General features: G+C 44.7%; 1 pseudogene; it reads left to right on the plus strand.

The window, feature by feature from the left end:
- LOC144891606 (uncharacterized) overlaps positions 1–25,580 on the plus strand; it is a 44,003-nt pseudogene extending 18,423 nt beyond the window's left edge.
- The last annotated feature ends 1,582 nt before the right edge of the window (positions 25,581–27,162 follow it).

Raw genomic sequence — 27,162 nt, forward strand, 5'->3', positions numbered from 1 at the left:
TTTTCTGCCAGTTCACTCCTCCTGGTAGGACAATTGGCGGGCAATCTCCAGGTCCTATCCAAAGGGCTTCACTCTTCTTCCAGTTTACCTGGCCTGAACAAGCCTGACAATATGTTTTTAGTGCCTGAGCCACCGCAGTGACGTCAGTACTATTTTTTATATAAATACAGACATCATCTGCATAGGCAGAGACTTTTAGCGGTGTGGTAAGAATTGATCCAGTGAAGCCAGAAATGTGCGTACGTAATTGGAGCAGAAGAGGTTCGATGGCAAGAGAGTATAAAAGTCCAGATAGCGGGAAACCTTGCCGTACTCCCCGTTGTACAGCAATGGGGCTACACAATACTTGATTAATTTTAAGAACACTGGATATATTACAATACAAAAGTTTAACGTACGAGATAAAAATAGGTCCAAACCCAAAATTCTCTAAAACTCTAAAAAGGTACATGTGGTCAATACAGTCAAAGGCTTTTCCTTGGTCAATAAAAAACAGACCAACCTTCATATTAAAATTGTTACAAAACCGAATGGTATCACGGATAAGAAAGATATTATTAAAAATAGTACGTCCAGGAATACAAAAGGATTGATGTTCTCCTATTAGTACATTCATAAAAGGTTTCATTCGATTAGACAAGGCTTTGGCTAAAATTTTATAATCCGTACATAAAACAGAAATAGGACACCAGTTCTCTATAAGTTGAGTGTCCGCTTTCTTAGGAATTAAGGTGGTGACTGCTCTCCGGCAACTCCACGGCAGTTGTCCATCCTCTAAACATTCATTCAATACCCGCAGTAGGTGAGGTCCAATGGTGTCCCAAAAAAACTGGAAAAATTCACTTGTCAGCCCATCCAGTCCAGGGGCTTTATCAGGTTCCAAGGCCTTCAAGGCAGCGGTGAGCTCAGGTAACCTAAGAGGATCCTCCAACTGCTGCTTCTGATCCTCCGCCAATGTTGGAAGGTTAGAAACAAGTTCCGATATTGCATCCTGGTTAATGTCATGTCGCATAAACCGTTGTTTAAAATGTTTCCGGGCACATTCCCTGATTCTGCCATCTTCATAAAGGAGTTCCCCATCATGGAGCAAGCGTGTAATCATTGACGAAGAGGCCCCCCTTTTAAGGCTGAAGAAGAATTTGGTTGGAGCATCAAGGTCGTGTATGTACCTCATCTTCAGGCGCAATAAAGCATTTTGTGCTCGCCTTTCGGATATGGAATTCAGTAAGGCCGTTTTTCCATGGATTTGTTGCCTCATTCCCTGGTAGCTCACACTTGCGGTTCCCTGAAGCTGTTCCTGTAATTCCAGGATTTCATCTTCAAGTAAGGTTGTGGTTTTTCTTTCCTCTTGAACACCATACGCACGATATTGTTGGCAGAACAGTCTGATGTGCGTTTTGGCATTATCCCACCATTGTCTGAGGTTTGAGAAATTCCCTTGGGAGGCAACCAGAATATTCCAAATTTCCGGAAAAATGTCCTTAAAGGTACTATCATCAAGTAAGTTGTTATTAAATTTCCAAAAAGCACTCTTGTGTTTCGGGCAGGGGGCAGAAATTTTGAGAAATGTTGCGCTGTGGTCCGAGAATCCTGATGGGCAAATTTTGGATGACAGAACGAGGCGTTCAAGTGGAGGATTAATATAAAACTTGTCCAAGCGAGCAAGTACAATATTACCCTGAATGCATCGACACCATGTGTATTGCCTGATTGATGGGTGCTGTACCCGCCATATATCTGTCAAATTCATTTGTTTTAAAAATTTGGTGAGAGGGATTGTGGAGGCAGGATGGGGCTCTGCACTGTTCCTGTCGAGTTGGGGTTGGAGGGTGCAGTTAAAATCTCCACCAATACAAACATGATTGTCTTGGTTTTTTAGGGCGTTTTGACTGTCGAGGGACGTTAGGTGTGTCCCGAGGTCATTCAAAAAAACTCGCCGAGCTACAGGCGTACTTGGGGCATAGATATTAAAAATAGTATAGAATTTTCCATAGTAGTGGAATTCTAGGGATGCTAGGGATCCCTTGTGTATTTCGCCGAATTTAAGCGATGAAGGCGAAAAGGAGGGGCTAAGAATTATTGCGACACCGCCTTTGCGGGAGTCACCGTTACTAAAGAAGGACAGGCCGGGGAAGAGCCTACACCACTCTGCGACACAGCAGTCGTTGGCATGGGTCTCTTGTAAGAGGGCAATGTCAACTTTCTTCTGTAATAAAAAATCCCTTACTTGAACTTTACGGACAGAGCTACATCCTCCGTTAATATTCAGGCTACAAATGGAAAAACTCATTACAGCTATAAGGAGGAGTGACCACCACTCAATTTTTTGATAGCAGTTCATTCTTAGCTTTTTGCAACCACTTCTTTAAACGGTGACGTTGGGAGGAATTGAAATTAAAAACGTGGGGCCGTTTTACCATCAGTTTAGCGGAATGTATAAAATCAGGTAGCTCCGGAAAAAAGGTTTCTATTACAACATTCCTTTTTCGGAATGTGTCCTTAAGAAACCTTTTTATCTCGGAGGGAGGGATTGGAGGGATTTCTTCTTCCTTAAGGCTACCACATTCACTAACAGAGTCATCTATATCAGATGGCTCAGATTGTGTGTCACACTGGTTTTCATCATTTATCTCCTCACCGTCATCACATCCCTCCACGTTATCGGATGGGGCATAGTCCATAGAGGGGGGGGACGGGGAGGGAGAGAAATGAGCCATCTTCAGGGGAGGGGGGGAGGGGGGGGGCACTAATTTTTGTGGTTCAACCATATCAGTTTCTAGGTCAGTAGACAAGGGCGAGGATTCATCCACATCTATGTCCTCCAATACCGAGAAACGATTTTCTGTGACGAGGGACAAATCTAGGCCAGAGAGGAGGGGCTGTCGGTTTTCAGTTGTAGGTTTTTTAAAGAGGTGACCGTTTTCATCTGTTGTTTGCAGATGTCTTTTTCCTTTTGGGCAGACTAATTGAAACTCGTCCTGGTTAGTGGGAAGAGATTGCAAGGGTTTGGGGGGAGGGGGGGGAGGGAGGACGTGATCATCGGGAGGGGGATCCCATCGGCTACCACGGCGGGAGAGGTAGGATCAGTTATAGCAGGCAACAAGCTGTGATTGGACGATGTCGCCTGGGGGGTGAGATCTATAGTTAACAGGAGATGGCTGCAATTAGATCCTTCAGTAGAGGGAGGGGCCCCTGTTTCAAGGGGAGGGGAGGGGGGTACGGCGGGGGGGTTTGGATTGGTGGTAAGAGGGCTTGGGTCGGTGGTGGACAGATTGGGATCAGTGGTGGTAAGGCTTGGGTCGATGGTGGGAAGGTTCGGGTCGGTGGTGGGAGGGCTTGGTTCGGCGGCGGGAGGGCTTGGTTCGGTGGTGGGAAGGTTTGGTTCGGTGGTGGGAAGGCTTGGGTCGGTGGTGGGAGGGCTTGGGTCAGTGGTGGGAGGGTTTGGACCGGTGGTGGGAAGGTGGGGGGCGGTGCTTATTCCCGGTTCGGAGGGGAGGTTGCACTTGTGGAGAATTCTCTTTTCGGGGGCAGTCATGCTTAACATGCCCAAATTGTCCGCAGCCAAAACATTTTAGAACGTTGGTGGACACGTACACTGTATATTCGTTCTGTTGATGTTTTAATTTTATTATAAGGTTTAAATCCTTCTGGGAATTTTTTAAAATCATAAATACTTGCCGCCGGAATGAAACCACGTGCCTCAAATCGTTGTTTCGTGACCCGAAGGGAATCATGGAGATACGAGACACGATGGTACCGTATCGGGACAACTCTTTAATTAGTACATCGTCGGATACAAATGGGGGGCAATTTGATATCACGACTTTTATCGCTGGGCTATCAAGTGGGGAAATCATTACAAATAAATCTGGATCGATTGTCAAACCCTGTTCGACAATTTGTGGGACACAATCCACGTCGGACAAAAAAATAACGATCCGCTTGTTCATCCGCGAAGCGGCAACAACCTTGTCGATCCCGACAACACGACCGGTTGCGAGGACAACGTCCTCGACACTAACCTCACGTTCCGGAGGTACACAAAAGAACCCGTGCTTACGGGTCAGGCTCTGAAAGGCCGTAAATCGAGATAGTGCAGCTGCCATGCTGGAACAGCTGCACTTACAACCCCTCCCCAACTCGGGGAGGGTGAATATATAATACAATCTTCCCTACCCGAACTCCGGGAATGGGAAGCAATCAGACCTCTCCGATTTCCCTAACTTCGGAAAAGGGAGGCAACAAAACAAACTGAAGGAAGGATAAACGAAAGGAAAAAAAGGAAATAGAGGTTTAAGATGAAGGAGCAAACACCGATCGGGCGACGCCCAAAAACGGCGAACCCTTACCAGCGATCACCCTGTGCTCTCCGGCTCTCTCTCCCGTCTCAACGTATATGGGAATCACCAGGAAGACTCCACGAACAGGTACAAGGACACAGAGGGGGGAAAACGGGGGGGGGGGGGGGAATGGAGCAACAACACAGAGCACTCACAGGCCTCCACAAGCAGACGCCATGACAGTACAACCAGCATGCAAACGACCAGCAGGGGGCGCGAGAGAGAGAGAGAGAGAGAGAGAGAGAGAGAGAGAGAGACAGACATAGCTACCCTTTACCGGTGCATTGCCCCTCCATTTTTATCTCATATTTAAATTAAATTAGACAATACAAACGGGGATGAGGAAACTCTGTGTAAGTACAAACGCTTTCGAGAGACGAGTCTTTTTTTCCTTCATTAACACGAGATTTCCAGGAGGTTCCTTGGTAATGGATATCAAGCAAGATTTGTTGTAAAGTCAGTTTATTTTTTCAACACAATTACAGATTTGCTTTGTCATTCGAAGTGAAGTTCGTACAATATGCAGTTTTGATAATGCATGTTAATATTTGATCATATAACCTGTATGATTGTGCATGAGATTTTAAAGGAAGGCCATTTCATAAAGAATCATATTTGTTTTTAAACCGTTACATTTTCATTAGGTTAACGCTTTGCATGACATGATGCATCATCTGGTGAATTGCACGTTTTCCAGGTGGGAAAACCATATAGGTGCGAGCAGTTGGTGAGGCGTTTGCTTTGACATCCAGAAAGTTCCACACCATGGTGGTAAGTGCCAATTACTTTGGGCAAAGAATGTATACCTTGACATCGATCAACATGGAAGGCATCTGTTTCTTTTATCTTTTATTTTCTTAGTTTATGGAGGCATTTTTTTCACAGATTATCATATGAATAATATAATAGGCCTTTGCTTGCTCTTTCTTTGTCGGTGATCTGTGCGATATTCTTTCTTGAATATAATGGTACACTCGTGTTCAAAAATATTGGCACCCTCGCACTTTTCTTCAACTAACTCACAGTTTTCACAAAAAATATGTTGAAATTGACGAAACGATTTGGTCTCCACTATTATTTATTTAACTGTTAATATTACAGAACCTTTGTTTTTGAGTCAGAACTTAATCTGTCGCTTTAAATCAGAAAATAGAAATTTTAGCACAGCCTTTGGACAAAATAACTCCAGTCAAGCACTTCCTGCACCTCTCTACTGGCAGTTTGTCCTACTCTCCTTGTGCAAACTGCTCCAGTTCTACCAGATTTGAAGGATGTCTTCTCCCAACTGCTGTTTTCAGATTTCCCCACAGGTGTTCAATGGGATTTAGATCTGGACTCATTGCTGGCCACTTCAGAACAGTCCAGCGCTTTGTCTTGAACCATTCCTGGGTGCTGTTTGAAGTATTTTTGGGGGCATAGTCCTGCTGCAAGACCCATGACCTTCGTTGGAGACCCAGCTTTCTGACAATGGGATGAACATTGTGCTCCAAAATGCCTTGGTAATCTCCTGATTTCATGATGCCATGCACACATTCAAGGCACCCAGTGCCAGAGGCAGCACAGCAACCCCAAAACATCACTGAACCTCATCCATGTTTGACTGCAGGGAAGGTGTTGTTTTCTTTGAAAGTTTCATTTTGTTTTCTGTTAACATAGAGATGATGTGCTTTACCAGAAAGCTCTAATTTGATCTCATCTGTCCACATGACATTCTCCCAGAAGGATTTAGGCTTGTTCAGGTTCGTTTTGGAAAACTCCAGTCGGGCTTTCTTATGTCTATCTCTCAGCAGCAGTGGGGTCTTCATGGGTCTCCTTTCATTGAGTTGGTGACGGATGGTGCGAGTTGACACTGTCGTACCTTGTGTCTGAAGGTCAGTTGGAATCTGTTTGGCAGTTGATATAGGTGCTTTCTCCAACATTGAAGCAATCCTTCGCTGCAATCTTCGATCAGGTTTTCTCTTGCGGTCACGTCCAGGGAGGTTGGCCACTCTATCCCTGATAACATTGTGTACGGTTGACCCAGGGACATCAAGGTCTCTGGAGATGGACTTGTAGCCTTGAGATTGTCCATGCTTGACTACAATCTTGTGTCTGCCTGCTCAGACAATTTCCTGGTTTTCGTTATTTTCTGGTTTTCGAGAAGCACCGAGTATAACAACACCTGCCCCCCCCCCCTTCCCCCAACGTGGTAAAGGCTCAATAAAGCTCCGAATGTTCCCTTCACGGTGCACACGAAAAACGCGACGGCCCATCACGACGCCAGCACCAGACAGAGGGGGAGAGTGAGAGGGATTACCTCGGTGGTTTTGGTGTGGGCTAAGCCCAATCGGCAAATGTGCTGGGTTCCGTCGGCTTGTCGGTGTTGTGGCTAATGGAGCCCATTGCACGGCCGGCTGAATGAATGTAAAAAAAATAAAAACACACGGGAAAAATCACAAGGGTCAATTCCACACTGGGGAATTAATCTTAAGCCCTGTCTAGTTAACACAAGAATTCCGCCCCTTATGGCTACATGCAAACACTGTTAACCTGACAGGTTCCCTAATTATGAGATCGAGGTTCTTCTTCTTCGCGTCCAGGCTCCATACTAAAACCTAAACGATCCTAACTCCATTATGGCAATTCGTCACCTACCCCCACAAACATAATGGTATTCAACCCCCTGCGTCAATACTTTGTAGAAGCTCCACTGGCAGCGATTACAGGTTTGTGTCTTCTTGGGTATTTCTCTATCAGCTCTGCACATCAGGATTTGGGGGTTTCGCCCATTCCCTGATAAAGGTCCTTCTTGCCCAGTTGCTCAGTTTGGTCGGACGGCCAGATATAGGAAGAGTCTGGGTAGTTCCATATTCTACCAGAAGGATGCATACTGCACCCTTCCTCATCGCGCTCAGTAGTCTGTAAAGACAGGATCCAACCTTTCACGGTATCATTTTGTTTGCTTTTATCTAAATCCTGCAACAGATTATCTTGTGGCGCACTTGCAAAACCATTATTTAAGCTGGAGTGCAACATGACTTATTTGTGGCGCCTGGGAAATTCTGCCGCATGATCCTGCAAGCTCTGATGCGAAGAGAAGAGAACGTTTCTGACCTTTTGCCTCCGAGTGACAACATATCGTAAAAGACAATATTGCCTCTTTCTGTTTCTAAAAGAGCCAATATTATCTCTTTCTCAAAATTGAGCACAGAAAATTAACATGCCTTGTGTTTAATGATCGCATTGAGGTATTTATTTCAATTCGAATAGATTGATATCCGTCATATTTAGCTGTCATGTAATCAGGGCCGGCGCCAGACTATTTTGCGCCCTAGGCAAGGCCAGCTACTTGCATCCTCTCCCCCCCCCCCCCCCCCCAAAAAAAAATGCCAACTTCGATTATTAAAAACAGATGTCTTGCAGAAAAAATAAAAAGCAGAAAACTTGAAACTGCTAAATTTATTTTAACTTGCAAGAATAAGTATCGTAAGATGCCAACAGCACCAATATTAAAGGCGCAATATCCATAAATATGGCAGTGGCCCTGTTACCCCCACGCTTTGGGGCAAATGGGTTCACTTTAAAAAAATATGACACTCCATGTGGTTTGCAATGCAAAATAAAGAAAGTGGTCCCTTTATGAGTGTGTGAATGGAAATTACAGATAAACAAAACAGTGGTTTGAGCAATAAGTTTTCGAGATGCAAAATCAAAATTTTAAATAATCAATCTTTGATTATCTTTCGCAAATACAAAAGAAAATATTTTGGCACACAAATCATTTTGAACTAAAGGGCACTCGGTATACTGTGTCCGGTCTTAAAACAATAATTTGTAAAACGGTGACCCTTTAAGGTTCAGTAATGCGCCCCTCTGATGTCTGCGCCCTAGGTGGCTGCCTAGTTGGCCTTATGGTAGCGCCGGCCCTGCATGTAATGCCCCTCTGGAATGCATAACAGCGTTCAGGCGATGTACATCGATATCTATATATATATATATATCTGCACTATTCCGGAGTGTCTAAGCTTCCAAAAGGTTGAAGAGGGTGTGAAGAGACAAGCACCTCGACCTATCTTTATTCGCAGACTAATTAGGCACGATGAAGACTCGGTCAAGCACACTACGTGACCACAACTTAAAGCTCGATGAGCAAGTCTTGGTGCCTCTGTTTGGGAATCTGAAATTGATTGGGAAATGCCCTTTAATCATCCCCAGGGAAATAATCAACTCCACTGAGGTTTCGTGAATGGAATATATTTTTTCAAAAGTTATTCACGATGTGTAACGCATCCTTGTTATGGTGTAGGGAGGTGGTGAAATTTGAATGAGCGCTCATTAAAAAGGGTTTTTGTAATTGATTTTTAATATGCTAATTGTCTGTTCGTTCTCGTTTTCTTTCTCTCTCTCTCTCTCTCTGTCTCTGTCTCTCTGTCTCTCTGTCTCTCTCTCTCGCTCGCTCTCTCTCTCTCTCTCTCTCTCTCTCTCGCTCTCTCTCTCTCTCTCTTTCTCTCTCTATCTCTCTATCTCTCTCTCTCTCTCTCTCTCTCTCTCTCTCTCCCTCTCTCTCTCTCGGTCTCTCTCTCTCGCTCTCTCTCTCTCTCTCTCTGTCTCTCTCTGTCTCTCTCTGTCTCTCTCTGTCTCTCTCTGTCTCTCTCTCTCTCTCTCGCTCTCTCTCTCTCTCTCTCTCTCTCGCTCTCTCTCTCTCTCTTTCTCTCTCTATCTCTCTCTGTCTCTCTCTCTCTCTCCCTCTCTCTCTCTCGGTCTCTCTCTCTTGCTCTCTCTCTCGCTCTCTCTCTCTCTCTCTCTCTCTCTCTCTCTCTGCTGTTTTCCTTTTTTTCTTATTCAGCTTTATTTCAACATCACAAAGGACAAAATGGGAAGAAGTTGAACACATGCTCATTGTGTCCTGAGTATTTTGCACACTCGTCCACATTGAGACAAAATTTGTGAAGAATCAGCACAAGCGTTGTAAGGATTTTGTGGTTATCAGCAGCAAGTCAAAAGGATCAAATGGAGATGGACACATCAAGTTGTGGGAGGACTGCGTTGCACCTGCTGAAACCCGCGAATGAAGATAACAACCAACGGGGGAAGTTGTACAGGTGTTATGTGTGTTCAAAGGTTTTTAATCAGTTATCAAATTTAAATATACATAAACGAATTCACACGGGGGAGAAGCCGTACAAGTGTTCTGTGTGTTCAAAGGTTTTTAGTCATCCATTAGCCTTAAATCAACACAGACACATTCACATTGGGGACAAATCATTCAAATGTTCTGTGTGTTCTGAAGATTTTCGTCATTCATCAAGCTTAAAGAGACACAAACTAATTCACACGGGGGAGAAACCGTACAAGTGTTCTGTGTGTTCAAAGGTTTTTCATCAATCATCAAATTTAAATACACACAAACTCATTCACACGGGGGAGAAACCGTACAAGTGTTCTGTGTGTTCAAAGGTTTTTAGTCGTCCATTAGCCTTAAATAAACACAGACACATTCACATTGGGGGGAAGCCATACAAGTGTGCTGTGTGTTCTGAAGATTTTCGTCTTTCATCAAGCTTAACGAAACACAAACTAATTCACATGGGAGAGAAACCGTACAAGTGTACTGTGTGTTCAAAGGTTTTTCGTCGTTCATCAAATTTAAATAGACACAAACTAATTCACACGGGGGAGAAACCATACAAGTGTTCTGTGTGTTCAAAGGTTTTTCGTCGTTTATCAAATTTAAATGCACACAAACTCATTCACACGGGGGAGAAAGCGTACAAGTGTTCTGTGTGTTCAAAGGTTTTTCGTCAATCATCAACTTTAAATACACACAAACTAATTCACACGGGGGAGAAACCGGACAAGTGTTCTGTGTGTTCAAAGGTTTTTCGTCGTTTATCAAATTTAAATGCACACAAACTCATTCACACGGGGGAGAAAGCGTACAAGTGTTCTGTGTGTTCAAAGGTTTTTCGTCAATCATCAACTTTAAATACACACAAACTCATTCACACGGGGGAGAAACCGTACAAGTGTTCTGTGTGTTCAAAGGTTTTTCGTCGTTCATCAAATTTAAATACACACAAACTAATTCACACGGGGGAGAAACCGTAGAAGTGTTCTGTGTGTTCTAAATTAACATAGACATAGACACATGAACTTAAATGAACATAGACACATTCATATTGGGGACAAACCATTCAAATGTTCTGTGTGTTCTGAAGGTTTTAAATCAGTTATCAAATTTAAATAAACACAAACTCATTCACACGGGGGAGAAGACAGCGCACAGGAGCAACTCACCCACATGTGGAGATAGCAGCCAACAACACAAACATACACACCTATACATGCATATATGGACATGCACACATTCACACAAACACAACTCACACACACACGAAGGTGGATACTTTGAGACCTGGGTTGCACCTTCTGAAACATGTGTAAGGGATTTCATTCGAATCTCAGGCTAATTGGGGGCAATGTGACCCATTTGCCTCCCGAGCGTCTGACTGTCTGGTTTTGGGAAGTTGTTGACAAAATCTTTGTTTGACCTTGCATCATCATTCTTTTCTTATGAGCAGCTCCCCACCTGCCGAGCCTTTCTCCTTGCTACAATCTGTGAAACTGGGGAAATGTTTTGAGTTCCTTGTCCTTTGAAGAAAAGTATATGAAGCAGAATACAAATTGTGATTCCTTGAGATGTTGTTGGTTGCTGGCTGTGTGAGGACCAAAAGGTGCTACTAGCTTGTGCGCCCATATATCTACCATGCATGTTATCCTTATCCCTCAATACATCTCTTGTACAGTGTCGGAGTTGAGGTGCTTATTCCAGAACCGAAGGGATTAAGGAAGCCATGACACATGCATTTGGAGATAACAACCAACGGGAGAAGCAAGGAGTACCTACGGAGTGTTAGACTAATTCTGAAGTCAACGCTCTCTCCAATGAAAAAAATCAAAACTATAAACCAATGTGCAGTAGCGGTATTGCTGTATTGCTGTATTGCTGTGTATTTATGAACTGGCCACAATCAGAGATCAACAACTTGTACACCAAAACAAACAAAGTGTTCTTTGTTCAAAGTTTTTCGTCAGCGATCGGGTTTATTTACGCACAAAAACATTTATCACCAGTGAGAGTTCTTCCACCTTATCTATTTTCAGGGTTTTGCACATTTCTCCACATTAAATATGCAAAACATTATGTTGAGAAGCCAATTGATGAGTTTCTAAAGAATAGTCAACCCTCTTGCAAGGGTTGCTGCGGTTACATCTTGTGCAGGTGATGAATGTGCAGGTGTTGAACAAACCTTGTGCAGGTGGTGAATTGTTTTGTTTTGATTTTGATTTTTTGAGTGGCATTGTGACGATGTTTGTGTATTTAACCGGATTATTTGTTTTGATATTTTTATTACGAGTTGATCTTTATTAGGTTTACTCTCCATGAAATGGAGAGTAACCTATTATTACTGCTAGAGTTTTTCTTATTATTCTTCCACGCTATTTTGCACCTCCGAAAAATTCATAATTAAGTTTCTCATTGACAGGAAATTTTCATCAAATGATCGGCTAGGCTCGTAGAATTTTTAAATGCTAATGATGACGTCATAGGTCACGTGGTATGGGCGCCATCTTGTAAAACACCTTCAACTTTGCCCCTCTGTATCTCCGAAACGGCTCAATGGAAAAATTTGAGGAATGGCTCATTCTAAAGAACTCTGCAATGGGAACAAAAAACATGTGTATTGAGTATATCAAAAATGCTAACGTTAAGAGGTTAGAATTCGTCAAACACAGTTTTTCTCCCCCGAAAAAGAGATTTTTCCCCCAGATGCTTAGTTAAAAAAAACTCAGAATGCGAAAATTTTCGAAGTCATACGTCACATGGTTAGCCGCCATCTTGTTTTCCGTGAAAAAACACAAAAAACCCTTTTTCTCCGCAACGGCTGAACGGATCGAGCCCAAACTTGGCATGCGTATTCGGATATCCATGACAAACAAAAACGTCAGCGAGCACGACGTCATCCGACACGTGGTTTCAGAGTTATGACGTTTTCAAATCTCAAACTATAAATGGAATCACCTCCATAATTTGTGGAGGTATCGAGTGGAAACTTTACACAAATGTTCCTCATGGGGGGATGTTTAATCGTTACTTGAGACGTTTTTTTAAGTCACATGGTTTGGCCGCAATAAATAATGGAAGTTAAATTTTAAAAAGCTTGTAACTCTTGAACCAGTGCATGGATCGACTTGAATTTTTAATGCGATGTAGCTCTCATCAGGTGGAACAAGTGTGCAAAATTTCAAGATGAATGGATGTACGGTCGCGAAGCTAAAGTCTTTATTGTTGAAAGAAGAAGAAACACACCATTTTGTCCTCCCAGGCCACATCTCCCAGTGCTATTGCCATTTTAAGTTTTAATTTCCTTTAAAAAACATTTTCTCTGCAATAATAGGGCCGATTGAGATAAAATTTTCACCATAGGAGGGACTCGGTCTGTAGAATATTTTAATGGTAATTATGACGTCGCAGGTCACGTGGTTCGGCCGCCATCTTGTTTTTCGTGAAAACATGAAAACCCCTTTTTCTCTACAACGGCTGAACAGATCGAGGCCAAACTTTGCAAGCAGAATCGCATGCCCATGACGAACAAAAAAGTCAGCGAGGGCGACATCATCCGACACATGGTTTCAGAGTTATGACGTTTTTAAGCATGAACCTTTAAAACCTAGCTCCTCCCTCATTTTTGATCCAATCGAGGAGAAAATTCACAGATCTGTTCAGCATGTCAGTCTACTAAAATTTCATTTTAGAATTTGCGATAGGTCACGTGGTTTGGCAGATATCGTAATTAAACGCAATTTGTTTTTTTTAATGGATATCTCTTGAATCGCTTTATTGATCGACGTGAAACTTCATACTCTAGAAGAAGTCATGAAGAGTAACAAGTGTGCAAAATTTCAAGATGATTGGATGTACGGTCTGGAAACTAGAAGTTGTTATTGCCTGAAGAAGAAGAACCACAACACTTTTTTTGGACCAGGCCATGTGACATAACCACCTCACGAGCTAAGGGTAGCTCGAAATTAAATTATCTTCGGATTTGACAGTCGCTAGAGGGTGTTAACATTCGAATGCAACAAATCTGGGCAAATTCTGATGAATTTTCGTAAAACTACACGATATTGTCATTTACATTGGAAAATAACATTGTAAAACTCTTCGCCGCCTCGGCTTATTTCTCGCTCCGAAGTTCATCCTGTCTTCAATTTTAAGGAGAAAGAGAGGTATCTGCAAGCAATGGTGACCATCATTTTGTGGAAATCCGATTTACAATGACGAAGTTATCCAAAATCTAACATTTTAAATGGGTCGTATTTCCAAAGTGAATCTTCCACAGGTAAAATACCCACACGTGCAGGCACACCTTACGGCATCAATTTGGCTCCGATTTCAAATCGGATTTCGATTGTCGTATTGCCTCGGATGAGTTAACAAAATACCACAACAAATTTGGTGACAATCATGAAAAATTTGACCAAGTTCGATCGACGGGATACTTCGTTCTTCCGCGGACATACGGCACGGGCCACGGATGACGTCATGCCACGGCATGACGTTCTTCGACGGGTGGCAGATATCGTTAATTAAACGAAAATATTTTTTTTAATGGATGGGGTGGGGGGATGTGTGTGTTTGTGTGGAGGGGTGTGCGTGTGGGGGGAGGGGTGTGGGGGTGTTTGTGTGTGGGTGGGTGTGTGTGTGTGTGTGTGTGTGTGTGTGTGTGTGTGTGTGTGTGTGTGTGTTGGGGGTGGGGGATGTGTGCATGTTTGTGTGTGTATGTGGGTGAGGGGTAGGGGAAATATGTGTGGGTGTGTGTGGGGAGGTGGATATGTGTGTATGTGTGGGGGGGTGGGGGGGGGGTTCGTGTGTGCGTGTGGAGGAGGGGGGTCGGATGTGTGTGTGTGTGTGTGTGTGTGTGTGTGTGTGTGTGTGTGTGTGTGTGTGTGTGTGATATGTGTGTGTGTGTGTATGTGTGTGTGTGTGTTGGGGGTGGGGTGTGTGTGTGGGTGGAGGGGTGTGGGTGTGTGTGTGTGTGTGTGTGTGTTGGGGGTTGGGGTGGGGGGATGTGTGCATGTGTTTGTGTGTGTGTATGTGGGTGGGGGGTAGGGGGAATGTAGGTGTTTGTGGGGATGTGTGTGTGTGGGGGGGGCGGGGGTGTGTGGGGTTGTGTGTCGGGGGATGTGTGTGGGGGATGTGTCTTGGGGGGTGGGGGGAGGGGGATGTAAGTTTGTCTGGATATGTGTGTGCGTGTGGGGGGAGGGGTGTGCACGTGTGTGTGTGTGTGTGTGTGTGTGTGTGTGTGTGTGTGTGTGTGTGTGTGTGTGTGTGTCGGGGGTGGGGTGTGTGTGTGTGTGTGTGTGTGTAGGGGGGATGTGTGTGTGTGTGGGGGTGGAGGGATGTGTGTGTGTAGGTGTGGGGGTTGGTGTGTGTGCGGGGGGGTGGAGGGATGTGTGTGTGTCGGTGGGGGGGGGGGGGGTTGGTGTGTGTGTGTGTGTGTGTGTTTGGGGGGAGGGGTGTGGGTGGGGATAGGGGGGATGTGGGTGGGGGTAGGGGGGATGTGTATGTGTGTGTGTTGTGTGTGTGTGCATGTGCGTGTGTGTGTGTGTGTGTGTGTGTGTGTGTGTGTGTGTGTGTGTGTAGGGGGAGGGATGTGTGTGTGTGTGTGTGGTGGGCAGGGATGTGTGTGTGTGTGTGTGTGTGTGTGTGTGTTTGGAGGGGTGTGCGTGTGGGGGGAGGGGTGTGGGTGTGTGTCTGGGAGGGGGTAGGGGGGATGTGTGTGTGTGTGTGTGTGTGTGTGTGTGTGTGTGTGTGTGTGTGTGTGTGTGTGTGTGTGTGTGTCGGGGTTGTATCCAAGGGGGTTGTGTCAAAGCATGTCCAATGAAAGTGGGGTTGTATCACAAGTGGGGTTGTATGAAAAGTGCGGTTGTATCAACAGTGGGGTTGCATCAAAAGTGGGTGCGAGTAAACCGGTCATCACTGCCAGCAGTTTTAAAGTGGCAGTTCTAGTTCTCTTTGAATCGCTGCAACAAAAAAATAAAGGTGTATATAACCGGATTGTTTGTATTTTTTTATTTTAAGTTCTATATTCTCTTTGAAATCTCTGTGGAAAAAAAAATAAAATTAAAATCCTCAAATATCTTCTCTGATTGCGTTATCTTTTTTTGTGTTCAATACTTTTTCTTCTCGACAGAGGAGAGATATCTGATTTCATCTGATCTGCCCTAACCTCTCACCATCCACTTTGCCCTAACCTCTCACCATCCACTCTGCCCTAACCTCTCACCATCCACTCTGCCCTAACCTCTCACCATCCACTCTGCCCTAACCTCTCACCATCCACTCTGCCCTAACCTCTCACCATTCCCTCTGCTCTAACCTCTCACCATTCCCTCTGCTCTAACCTCTCACCATCCCCTCTGCTCTTACCTCTCACCATCCCCTCTGCTCTTACCTCTCACCATCCCCTCTGCCCTAACCTCTCACCTTCCACTCTGCCCTAACCTCTCACCATCCACTCTGCCCTATCCTCTCACCATCCCCTCTGCCCTAACCTCTCACCATCCCCCTCTGCTCTAACCTCTCACCATCCCCTCTGCTCTAACCTCTCACCATCCCCTCTGCCCTAACCTCTCACCATCCCCTCTGCCCTATCCTCTCACCATCCCCTCTGCTCTAACCTCTCACCATCCCCTCTGCCCTAACCTCTCACCATCCCCTCTGCCCTATCCTCTCACCATCCCCTCTGCCCTAACCCCTCACCATCCCCTCTGCCCTATCCTCTCACCATCCCCTCTGCCCTAACCTCTCACCATCTCCTCTGCTCTTACCTCTCACCACCCCCCACTTCTACCTCTAACTTCCCCCAATCCTTCACCATCCCCCCTCCACCCCTAACCCCCCACACCCGACGTGTGCCGCTCCCTGCGGCTCCGAGCTGGACGAGACGCGGATGTTGAGGCGTTTAAACTGATTATCATTTGTTTGGCGCTTGTATCGAGTTTCTCGTTTTACGGATAAACTGTCAAGGGTGAAATGAAGTAGAGGAAAGTTTGATGCGAGTTGGGAATGTTGATAAGAATTCCCTTATTGTAAACGGGTTCAGGTATTGATGCTTCCGACCTTATAGTTCACACAATAGAATATATGATGATGAATTTATTCAGCTCTTCTAGTCTAGTAGGAAGACTAGGTCCCCCTGCACCCCCCGGAGATATACTTCTAATCAGTGTTTCTAGATTGGAAAAAATGTGTAGAAAATGACTAGCTATGGCCCCAAGCTGAAAAAGTGTCCCACATACCATTTTTATGCAAATTACTGCTGCCATTATCAAAAAAACGATTTTTGACATATCTCAGCCAATATTGCAGATAATTGAAAAATGAAGGTGTCTAGACCCATGTTTTGAAGGGCATAGATCATGATAGAACTATTCATAACATGATTACATGTGTCTATGGTATACTAGTATGCTAATTAGTGCTTTATTTACAAAATAATCACAGTTTTACGAAATAATAGACTCATATTAAGGTCCGTCTACACAGACGTTAACACAAAGTTTTATTTTTCTAAATATTACAACTGTCAAAATAGTCCTAGCACTCAATGTGACCACTCTTCTCTTGCTTGTTTTAGATAAACATCATTAGCATTAGTGATTCTACACTGAGTCAGTCATCATCATTTTCATCGAAATCGTCAGAGTCAAACTCTTCTTCTCCTTCCTCTTCCTCCTCCTCTTCGTGCTCTCCTGTGTTCAGAAGATCCACCAGTGAGGTTGGTAGGATGGGACCACTGGACCACATTGGTTTCAACAGTCCTTCATCAGTCCTTATCCATCCTTGCTCCTCATAAGGTTTTGGCTTAGTTAGTTAGTTGTGTCCGTCAAAGGCGAAGAAGATATCTGCCATCTCTCCGTTACACTTGTGAAACAGCTGGAGGTTGTTGGTCTTCACAGAGTGGAGGAGCATGAAGACAAGATGGCAGTGGGTAATGAACGACATCCAGAAGGCAGCTGTCTTCCCCAGGTGGCCCTTGCGCACCTTTTCCTCAAAGGCATGGTACTTTTTGATGAGGAGTAGAGTTGAGGGGTCTTTGAGGGCTTCATCGAGGTGCTCTCGGTTGCAAGACTGGGTCATTCTGAGAAGCACAGCAGGGTCAGAGATCATGATGTTCTCCTCCTCAGTGAATCTCTCCATCAACAGCCTCTCCATTGCCTCACACACTGTTTTGAGGCAAAAGAGGGACTTTGCGTAGGCCTTTCCACTGAGAACACCTTTGAGAGATCCACTTGTTACTAGTTGTGCCTCAAAGAGAATCTCTGCATATCCAGAACCACGCATCTTGTGTCCAGTGAGCATCCCGATGTAGTTCATGGATGTGTGGAAGGGTCCAATCGTTACTACATGACTAGCAAATTCATTTGGCCAGCGCCAGATGATGGGAAGGGCTTTCATGCAGACACCCAGATCAAATGTATTCAGGACCCATCTCTGACCCACCTCAGCAGTTGCTGCCTCGGAACGCTTCAGTAGCTCACGAACAACTGCGTTGTCTGTGATCGGTTGGTGGATAGGCGTGCAGTAGTCGACTGTTGATTTGCTGGGTGGGGGAGAACCAGTTGCAGAGGTGAAACCCCCTAGCCCAGGCACAGGCTGCAGGCCACAGCTTCCGATGTATCTGATGAAGAGCCAGATGTAGTACTCTTGCATCGTAGTGGCATAGACTGTGTCATTCTCTGCTGGCGGTGTGAATGATGAGCCTTCAGGGAACTTCGGGCCAACGCGAGTAAAGTGCAAGGGTGGGAGAGTTTTTGGTGTGTCGACCTTCAGGCTACGCTGTTGTGACCTATTGATGGTAGGTAGCATTCGGTCCTTGCTGCTCTCGAACCCGGGCTTGACCTCCTGCACCATGATTCCTCCAGCACTGTTTACAATGTTGCTGCCGTGCACACTGGTAGTGGTTTTATTCAAGTTGTCCCACTCACAGTGGAATACAAGGTTGCCCTCTCCTGTCACAATTTGTGGTGTACGATAAGTTGAGACTTCATCCAGGACCTTGGCGAGAGCAGTTTCCAACTCCAAGGCGAAATCGTAGCTCTCAGAGTGTCCAAGCCTGTGTAGTATTGTGGTGAGCTGTTTGCTTCGGAACAGGTGCCTTACAGTCACACAGAGGAGAATGTGCTTTGGTAACTTCCATTTTCCATCTGACACTGCACGGCACAGATCTTGTCCAATGGAGAAGACCAGACGCTTCACCTTTTCTGTCTCGATGCCCTCCTTGCCAGTCATTAGCACGCTGAGAAAGCGGACAAGGTCTGGAGGTAGGATGTCTTCAGGATTGAGCTCCATGTCTTCAGCTGTTGGTGGCCATGGTTGGTCTTTACACTCTCTGAAAGCCTGTAGAATACCCTGGCGAAGTTGGAGGGCAACATTTTGGTTCTTGTTTGTGCTTCCGAGTGTGAATGCTCGTGCGAGAGCATTGGAAACTGTTATGTTTGAGCTGTGCACAAGCCAGAAAGAAATGACATCACATTTGTCATGATCAACCTTCGTGAAGTGGATATGCTCCTTGATTGGGTCATTCTGTAGGCGTTTCAGTAGTTTCTCTGACCGATAATTTGAGTTCTCATATCCATTCAGTTTCAGTTCCTCGACATAGAGCAAGCGCAAGGAAGAAAGCTGTAGAACTTTATTCTGCTGGATGACCTGGGTTTGAATGTGTTCCAGTACTGAGTTGAATGCCTTTTCATGGGCGGCTGACATGCAAGCCTGCTCCTTTGGTGCTTCGGCTCTGTGAATCGCACGCTCATAGTTGTAGAATGCTGTGCGGAAAGCTTTAAAACATGACGGATGGTGTTTGGCCTCACATGCAAAGAGGTCTTTGTTTTTCACCTTTCGATGGAGTCGATAGAGACCCATTTTCTCAGCCCGTGTTTCGATTTGCTCCCATGCATTTTCTTTGTTTTTAAAGGATGGGAAGGTTGTAGGCCTCTCAGTATTGCGATGAGCATCTTTGGTCTCAACTTTCTCACAAAATATACACTCTGGCGGGAAGATGGGTTCAGCAGAACCTCCTGGTTTACGAGGAGAGTGATGCCATGATGAGGTTGATGGCCCTGGTTCTGTATCATCTCCCAGACGATGAAAGTGGCGGACAAAGTGCTTATAACACTTGCTGTGATATCCTACTCTTTCTAGGTCATCAGGAAGAGTTGCCGGGATCTGATCACATACTGATTGCATACGACATGGGGAGTCATGCGGTTGGTTGAGACGTCTATCCCGGATCTTTTGAAGCAGTTGCAGTTTTTCTGAAGCAGATCCTTTAATTTTATGGAGGGGCGTGAAATCCCCATGATCAGACATGGATGGTACATGAAGGATGCATGTAGGAGGAGAGCTTTGGGCTGCAGGTTCTACACTCCGTTTTCTTTTGGGCATGCTTGCTGTCGATGTCTACCATCACTGTTAAATGACAAATAAGAAATCACGAATGATGTTAAAAGTGCCTGTGAAAGGAGGCTCTGAGTTTTCAGTGAGGTAACAGAGGTTCTGAGTCATGTTCTACACTAGGGTACTTTTTAGCTGACTAAACCATGTTTAGTGGCATCAAAAGTGCTAATAGCTAAAACATCTAAATTCTTCCACACTAACGTTAGCTATCTAGGCCAATGAAACATTGTGCTAAGTTACTGTAGCTAGCTCAGCTGTCGTGCCTCTTTCTGGTTCAATTCATATTCAGAAGTCAACAGATATGTCTCATGTTTGGCATTAACAAAAGTTTAAGTTACACCGACATTAGGAACATACTGTACATAGATGAGGCTAGCTTTAACGTTAGCTAACATGGTGCTAGCTGGCTCAGCTGTTATTCTGCCTGTTTATGATTTCATGCAGAAACTGAAGTCAAGAGTGTGAGTAACATTATAGTTAGCATCTTACCTGGCTAGATTGGAGGATGAATACCAAGAACAACACACAGATGGAATGGAAGACTGAACTTTCAACTGAGGTATTCAATAACATCAACGTTACCAATTGATACGAGCGCGCGACATTACCAATTGATACGAGCGCGCGAGCGCGCATGTTACATGGATGGAAATGTAAAATGGCAGCTATAGCAGCACTAATTTGGATCTCTAGTCTGTCATTTCTGCACTGTGATTGGATAACATAAAAAAATATGTTTGGGAGTTAACAGCAGGAGTTGGTAGATTTTACGTGGGCTGGGTGAGAAACCTTTAAATAAGCAAGTGAAAATCTCTCGCAATACAAAGTCAATGGTGGGAAGAAAAGTTGAGTGGTACCAATGTTACTGCCAATGTCCCGCCCCTACGCAAGACTCAGGAGCATCTTGTTGACATTTAACCTTGAAAATACCTGGGTTTAGACCCCTTATGTACCATGTTAAGTTATCTGCAGTATTAACGTATCCTTATCATTTGTAAAACTGATTATTTTGTAATTACAGCATTAATATGCATACTAGTATACCATAGACACATGTAATCATGTTATGAATAGTTCTATCATGATCTATGCCCTTCAAAACATGGGTCTAGACACCTTCATTTTTCAATTATCTGCAATATTGGCTGAGATATGTCAAAAATCGTTTTTTTGATAATGGCAGCAGTAATTTGCATAAAAATGGTATGTGGGACATTTTTTCAGCTTGGGGCCATAGCTAGTCATTTTCTACACATTTTTTCCAATCTAGAAACACTGATTAGAAGTATATCTTCGGGGGGTGCAGGGGGACCTAGTCTTCCTACTAGACTATTCAGTGTTGTTTCGGGAATGGAAGAAGTTAACCCTGTCGATTAATTACGTACCGAGAGGATGGGAAATTTCACAATGACACGAATTGAAGTCACAAAATATTCCCTGTGAGTTGAATTTGCGGAAATATTTATTTATAATTTAAAGAGGAATGTCAGTAATGAAACAGCCGAACTATATGTTTCATATTCAGGAACTTGAAGAGGAAGATTCTTGTTTATGTTCAACTGTTGGACTGTTCACAGCTCTCTGAGACATGGATAATGTGAAGTCAAGATGGTTACTTTCTCCGAGTCGGTCCGTGGGACTCGGAATTAAATGTTTTATTATGAATGTAACTTCATTGACAGGTAAAAGAAGGGCAGGTAAATGTTCCAGAAGAAGACAAACAGAAGACAAACCAGAAGACAAACCAGAAGACAAACCAGAAGACAAACCAGACAAAACAAACCCAGAAGACACTCGATTGCAGCGACTGTAGTCTATGTCACATCTGCCTTGGTCTTGGTGGTTGGAGGATCCTTTATTCTGTCTCGTGCCCATTCTTCAATGATGTGTACTCGATGGTTGTGGGCAAAACTGTCTTCTTAGGATTGTGTCCCCTAATTGACCCCATCCAGCCCCCACCTACGCACTTCATCCACTGCATTCTTACGATGTCCCTTGCATTGCTTTATTCTATCCTATTATGTGGACTTGAACTTAAATGTTGTATACGTACCTGACATTTTAAATATTGTGGATGCTTATATGCACTTAGCTCTTGGCCTTCACGGAGCTTTGGGTATCGTTTTGTATTGTAATACAAAATGCCTTTTCCGAATAAAACGTCACTGGAAAGTTTATATTTTGTGGTCATTATCTTGTCAACCTCTTCGAAGGAAGGACTTCGCTCGACGGAGGATGCCCAGTCGGCGACTGGCTTTGGAGGCCAGCTTGGAAATGTGGTTTTCCCAGGAAAGATCATTGCAGATACTGAGACCCAAGAGCTTGACTGACAGACCTTGGAGAGCATTGTTGAGAAAGTAGATGGGAGGGTTGTCCAGACAGTGACAGTGAGTGTAAGATTTGTCAGGATTGAAAGACATGTTCCACTTGTTTGACCAGTCTGTGATTTTGTCCAGGTCTGCAGAGTGTGAGGAGGCTGCAGACTCCCGATCTGAGGGATGAGGTATGGAGCGGCAGAGAGTGGAGTTGATATCCGAAGCGATGATGGATTCCATGACTTTGCTGATAATTGGGAGCAGGCTGAATGGTCTGTAGTTGCAAGGATCTGTTTTTGCACCTTTTTGTGGAAAGCAGTAATGTTGGCTGATTTACATGCTGATGGCAGACGACCTTGAGCAAAAGAGAGGGTGAAGACAACAGAGATAGTGTGAAAGAGCGGCAGAGAAGGATTTTAGGAGCTGTGGGCTGATGTCGTCTGGTCCAGTTGCAGAACCGGAGTCGAGTATTGACAAACTTTTCCACCTTGTCAGGAGAGGAGGACACAGAGTCCAGGAGCAGCTGGGTATGACTCAGTACTTTGGGTACAGAGAGAGACGGATTTGGGACACAAGATTTTAAGGCAAACAGAGTGGAGGCATTCAGCTTTTTCACATGCAGTGTTAGCTGTGTAGCCGTTTGAGGTAAGGAAGGGGTTGGAGGGAGAACAAACACCAGAAACAGATTTGACCAGACACCACCACGATTTGGAAGAGGGAGACAGGTTTGGGAGTGGAGAGATATTGTTTCCTGGCTCTCCTGGGGGTAGACACACACTTGTTCCTGGCTTTGTTAAAGGAAATGAGATTGCCTTCCGTTGGATTTTCCTTCCAGTAGGTGAAGGCAAGTTGTTTCAGGGCAACTGCCTCGCCAAAAGATTCCTTGTACCATGGATGGGAGGAAGAGTATGACAACTAGAGGAGATGGGATAAATCTGTGCATGAGAGTGAACAATTTACTTTGGAAGAATTCCCAGGATGAGTTGATGGCAGAGGCAGTAGAGATGGGAGACCAGTCCAGATGATTGATGGCTGCTTGAAGACCGTGCCAGTTGGCCTGAGTGAAATTCCAGATTCGTCGACGCTGAGGAGGCTCTCTGACAATGGACAGAGAGATGTCCACTTTAACAAGCATATGGTCAGATGAACCGATTGGAGCAGAAGAAGAGCAGCAGACATTTGCAGGGAAGTTTGTCATAACCAAGTCAAGAAGAGAAGATGCTCCGTTGACTGAGATCCGAGTCGGGAAATTGACAGATTGTGTCAGTCCCAGTGAGTCGCAGAAGTCCTTTGCTGAGGCATCATGGCTGGTGAGAGAGGTACCCATACCCAGCCAGCTGGCATGGCGACAATTGAAATCACCACATTTGAGGAAGAGAGAGTTGGGATGAGTAGATGGAAGTTGGTCCATGGTATCAGACGGTGAGACGTGGATGGAGTCATCACTGTTTGGCGGATGGTACAACACACATAAGAACAAAAGGTGGGAGCGAAGGGGAAGCTGTAGCCAGAGGTACTCCTAGCAGTGAGGTGGAGAGAGGGCACCACAGGGAGAGCGAGGAAGAGAGTTTTTGATAAAGATAGCAACCCCACCTCCAGGACGAGGCTCAGGTCTATCATACCTAAGGAGAGGGAGACCAGGGAGAGATATTGAGGAATCAAACATCTTGAAGGAGGAAAGTTTCTGTTCGGCAGATTTGGTCTGGTTTGTCAGAAGCAACCTGTATGGAGATCAATCAGGTTTGAGTGAAGGCCCCAGATGTTTGAGGTCCATACCGTTGAGGGAGCATCGGATACAGGACAGGACAGGGGAGGGGATGGGTATGGTAAGATGATGGCAGAAGTGGAGGAGATAGGGAGAGCTGTTGATAGTGTCAGATTTCAGAAGAGCTTGGAGAAAGGGAAGGATGAAGAGGACAAAAGGTTTGCTGGTGATTGGATGAGGCACAGTGAGGTGTTGTTTGAAAGGGGGGGCAGGCAGAGCAAGGAAGAAGGTTGGAGGAGATGGAGGTAAGAATTGGAAGGGAAAGGAAGCAGGAAGAGGGGAGAAGTGGAGAAAAAAGGAGGGTGGGGAGATTTAAAGGTGAGGGGGGAAATTAGGGGGGGGGGGAGGTGTGAGAGAGTTTCAGAGCAGAGGGTGAGTTTGGTGGAGGGTGAGTTTTGGAGGGGTGAGGGGGGAGTTTAGGTGGGGAGGGGTGAGTTTGGATTTTAGGAAGTATTGGACAATCAATGGAAAACGAACATTTATTGCAAAATGAGTTTCTTGTGATTTTTGAGTCAGAGATCCGTTTGAATTTGTTGGAGGAAGGGTGGAAGGCAGGTTGAGTTTCGGGAATATAGGAAGGAAGAACTGTAAGAGATTGAATTTTTATTTGAAATGAAGAGATTGGGTGAGCAAATCGAAAACAACCTTTTAAAGAAGAAGAAGAAAAGTGTGTTCTAATATGCAATAGAATTCAACACTTCAGGGGAAAATTTAAACATTTTAAAACTAAACCGTGAAAACTATCTGGGGAAATTCCCTAAATGAGGGCATGAAGGATTCCTAAGGGGAATTAGGGATTCCAGCACAGATTCAAGAACAGAAGAATAGGACATTGACAGCCAGGAGAGCAGAGAACGAAGGAACAGGGCGGTGTATAAGCAAATGTTGGTATGGGAGGTGATGCCTACTTTTTAAATTCTTCGTTAATGTTTTATTTGCGGGTTCGGTGAAAGTGGATTTGAGGAAGAAGGAGAAAGTTGAAGGAGTGCGGTGAAAACTAGAATTGGAAAGGTGTCAGTTGGAGAGGATAGAGTTGGGAAGGAAGGAGAGGAAAAAAAATAACCGGGTGGGGCAAAACACGTGGTCGAACATTGAACGAACAAAGAAGGAAATTAGATTTTATTATTATAATTTTTTTTTTTAAATTAAGACCTTAACTTAATTAAGACTTTAAGGTAAGATGTTCAGGGAAGTATGGGGTGAAAAGAAAGACTGGAAAAAAAACAGAGAATGAAAGTAACTGGACCACAAACGACCGCCGAGAGGAGACCTTGAGTGACTCGGCCTGAAAAACATGGCAAGAACCAATCGACGATTATACACAGGTATGCATGATTTACACTGAGATCTTACTAGAAACACACAGTGTGTTTTTTTTCCTCCCATCCATGGTACACACAGTTTTTTCCTCCCATCCATGATACAAGGAAACAAACACCGTAAAATAAAAATACAGTTTTGACAAAAATACAAACGGGGGGGGGGGGGGGTGGGGGGGGAAATAGCTAACTGAGTGTGGAGAGCTTGGAAAATCACAACCTCGCCAGCAAAGCAAGAAGCGGGGGTCAACTGACCTTTTGCTGCAGATTTTTTTTCGAGTTTTGCATCCTTGACAATTAGGTTCAGAGTATGAGTATAACAAGGGAGATGCCATTTGAGGAGAGTACCAGCAGCTACCATATTTGCAACATTATCCGTCACTATGACAGTTATTCTTCTGAAAATGTTCCAATCCTCTGCTACTTTTATGAGTTCCTTTGCTATTTTGTCTGCTGTGTGCTCTTGAGTCATTTGCAATGTGCCAAGAACAAGAGCATGCACGTTGTAATCGCTCAAGGAAGTGGGTGGTGATAGTCATATATGCCTGAGATTGACAAGATGTCCAGATGTCTGTTGTGAGGGCAATGGAAGTAGCAGCATCAATCATCCTGGCAAGCTTTGTCCCAGTTTCTTGACACTGTAGGAAGAAGAGTTCACATGATTGTGTGAAGACTTGGGAGGTCATATTTACAGTCCAAAGCTCCCACAAAGTCTTTGTAGTCAGTCTTCAACAACAGATTCAGGATGCAGGAAACGTTACTGGGCCAAGGTGAAGGATTGTCACGAGCAAAGGCCCTGGAGATTGGAAAACAGTTTGAGTTGTCTCGCAAGCAAATTCACATCCTGCGGATGAAGGTAACTACCAACCTGGAGTGTCGGCCATTACAGCTCAGAGGAAGTCACATCCCAAACCCCGTGCCTCATCACAGCCACAGGAATTAAAAACATGCTGTAGATGTGGCAAGGATGAGCAGCATTTGCGAAACCAAGGAGAATGTCCTGTAGTGGGCTCCTGTTCCTATTGCAAATACCCGAACCATTGGATGTTCGTGTGCCGCAGGCGACAGCGACTGGGTAAATCAAACCTAATTGATGATGTAGTTACGCAGCAAGGAACATCTATGGGAAAACAATTCAGAGGATCTTCAGATATACAAGGTTGACAACATCTGGCACTCTGTCAGGTGCCAAATTGTCAGACTGTCCGTGTCAGTGGCATTGCGACCATTACCTTCCGTATTGATACAGGTGCAAGGTGTAATGTACTCACGCTCAGGGACTTTCAAAGACTACCAATTAACACTGAACTTCACAAGTCTAACATAACCATGAGAACATACTCTAACTATATCATTCAGCCGGTTTCCTCCACAGATCTTTCCCTGGATTTCAATGGGAGGTCTGTAATAGCTGCATGTGAGCTGGTCAACTTGATTCAGGAGAACGCAATATCTGGGAGACTGCTGAGAACCTTGGCCTGAGTTGCTCAACTGAGTTCCCTGGCAGCAGCCTCTTCTTCATCCTAATACTGCTTCCTCTCACATGCAATGTCCACTTCCCTGGCAAAAGTCTCCATCAAGGAGATGTATGCCCAGCTGCAGGAACAGACCCAACTGTAATTGCGACACCTGTTGTACATGATCCACACTGGATGGCCTTGCTCTCTGAATGAAGTGCCCATTCCATTGAGACAATACTGAGACTCAAAAGTCTGAGTTAGGTGTCTCCGATAGAATTATCTGTAAAGGTATGCCGATACTCGTGCCACCGAGTCTCCATCAGCGCATGTTCTCCATCATATACAGCTCTCACCTTGGTATTGTAAAGTGGAAAGAGAGGGCTCAGGAAGTGCTGCATTGACCAACAATGCACCAGCAGATCACAGATGCAGTAAAAAACAACAACACTGCTTGTGCAGAT

Source organism: Myxine glutinosa, chromosome 4 (genome assembly GCF_964187855.1).
Source record: "Myxine glutinosa chromosome 4, kmMyxGlut1.1, whole genome shotgun sequence".
In the NCBI taxonomy this organism is placed as follows: domain Eukaryota; kingdom Metazoa; phylum Chordata; class Myxini; order Myxiniformes; family Myxinidae; genus Myxine; species Myxine glutinosa.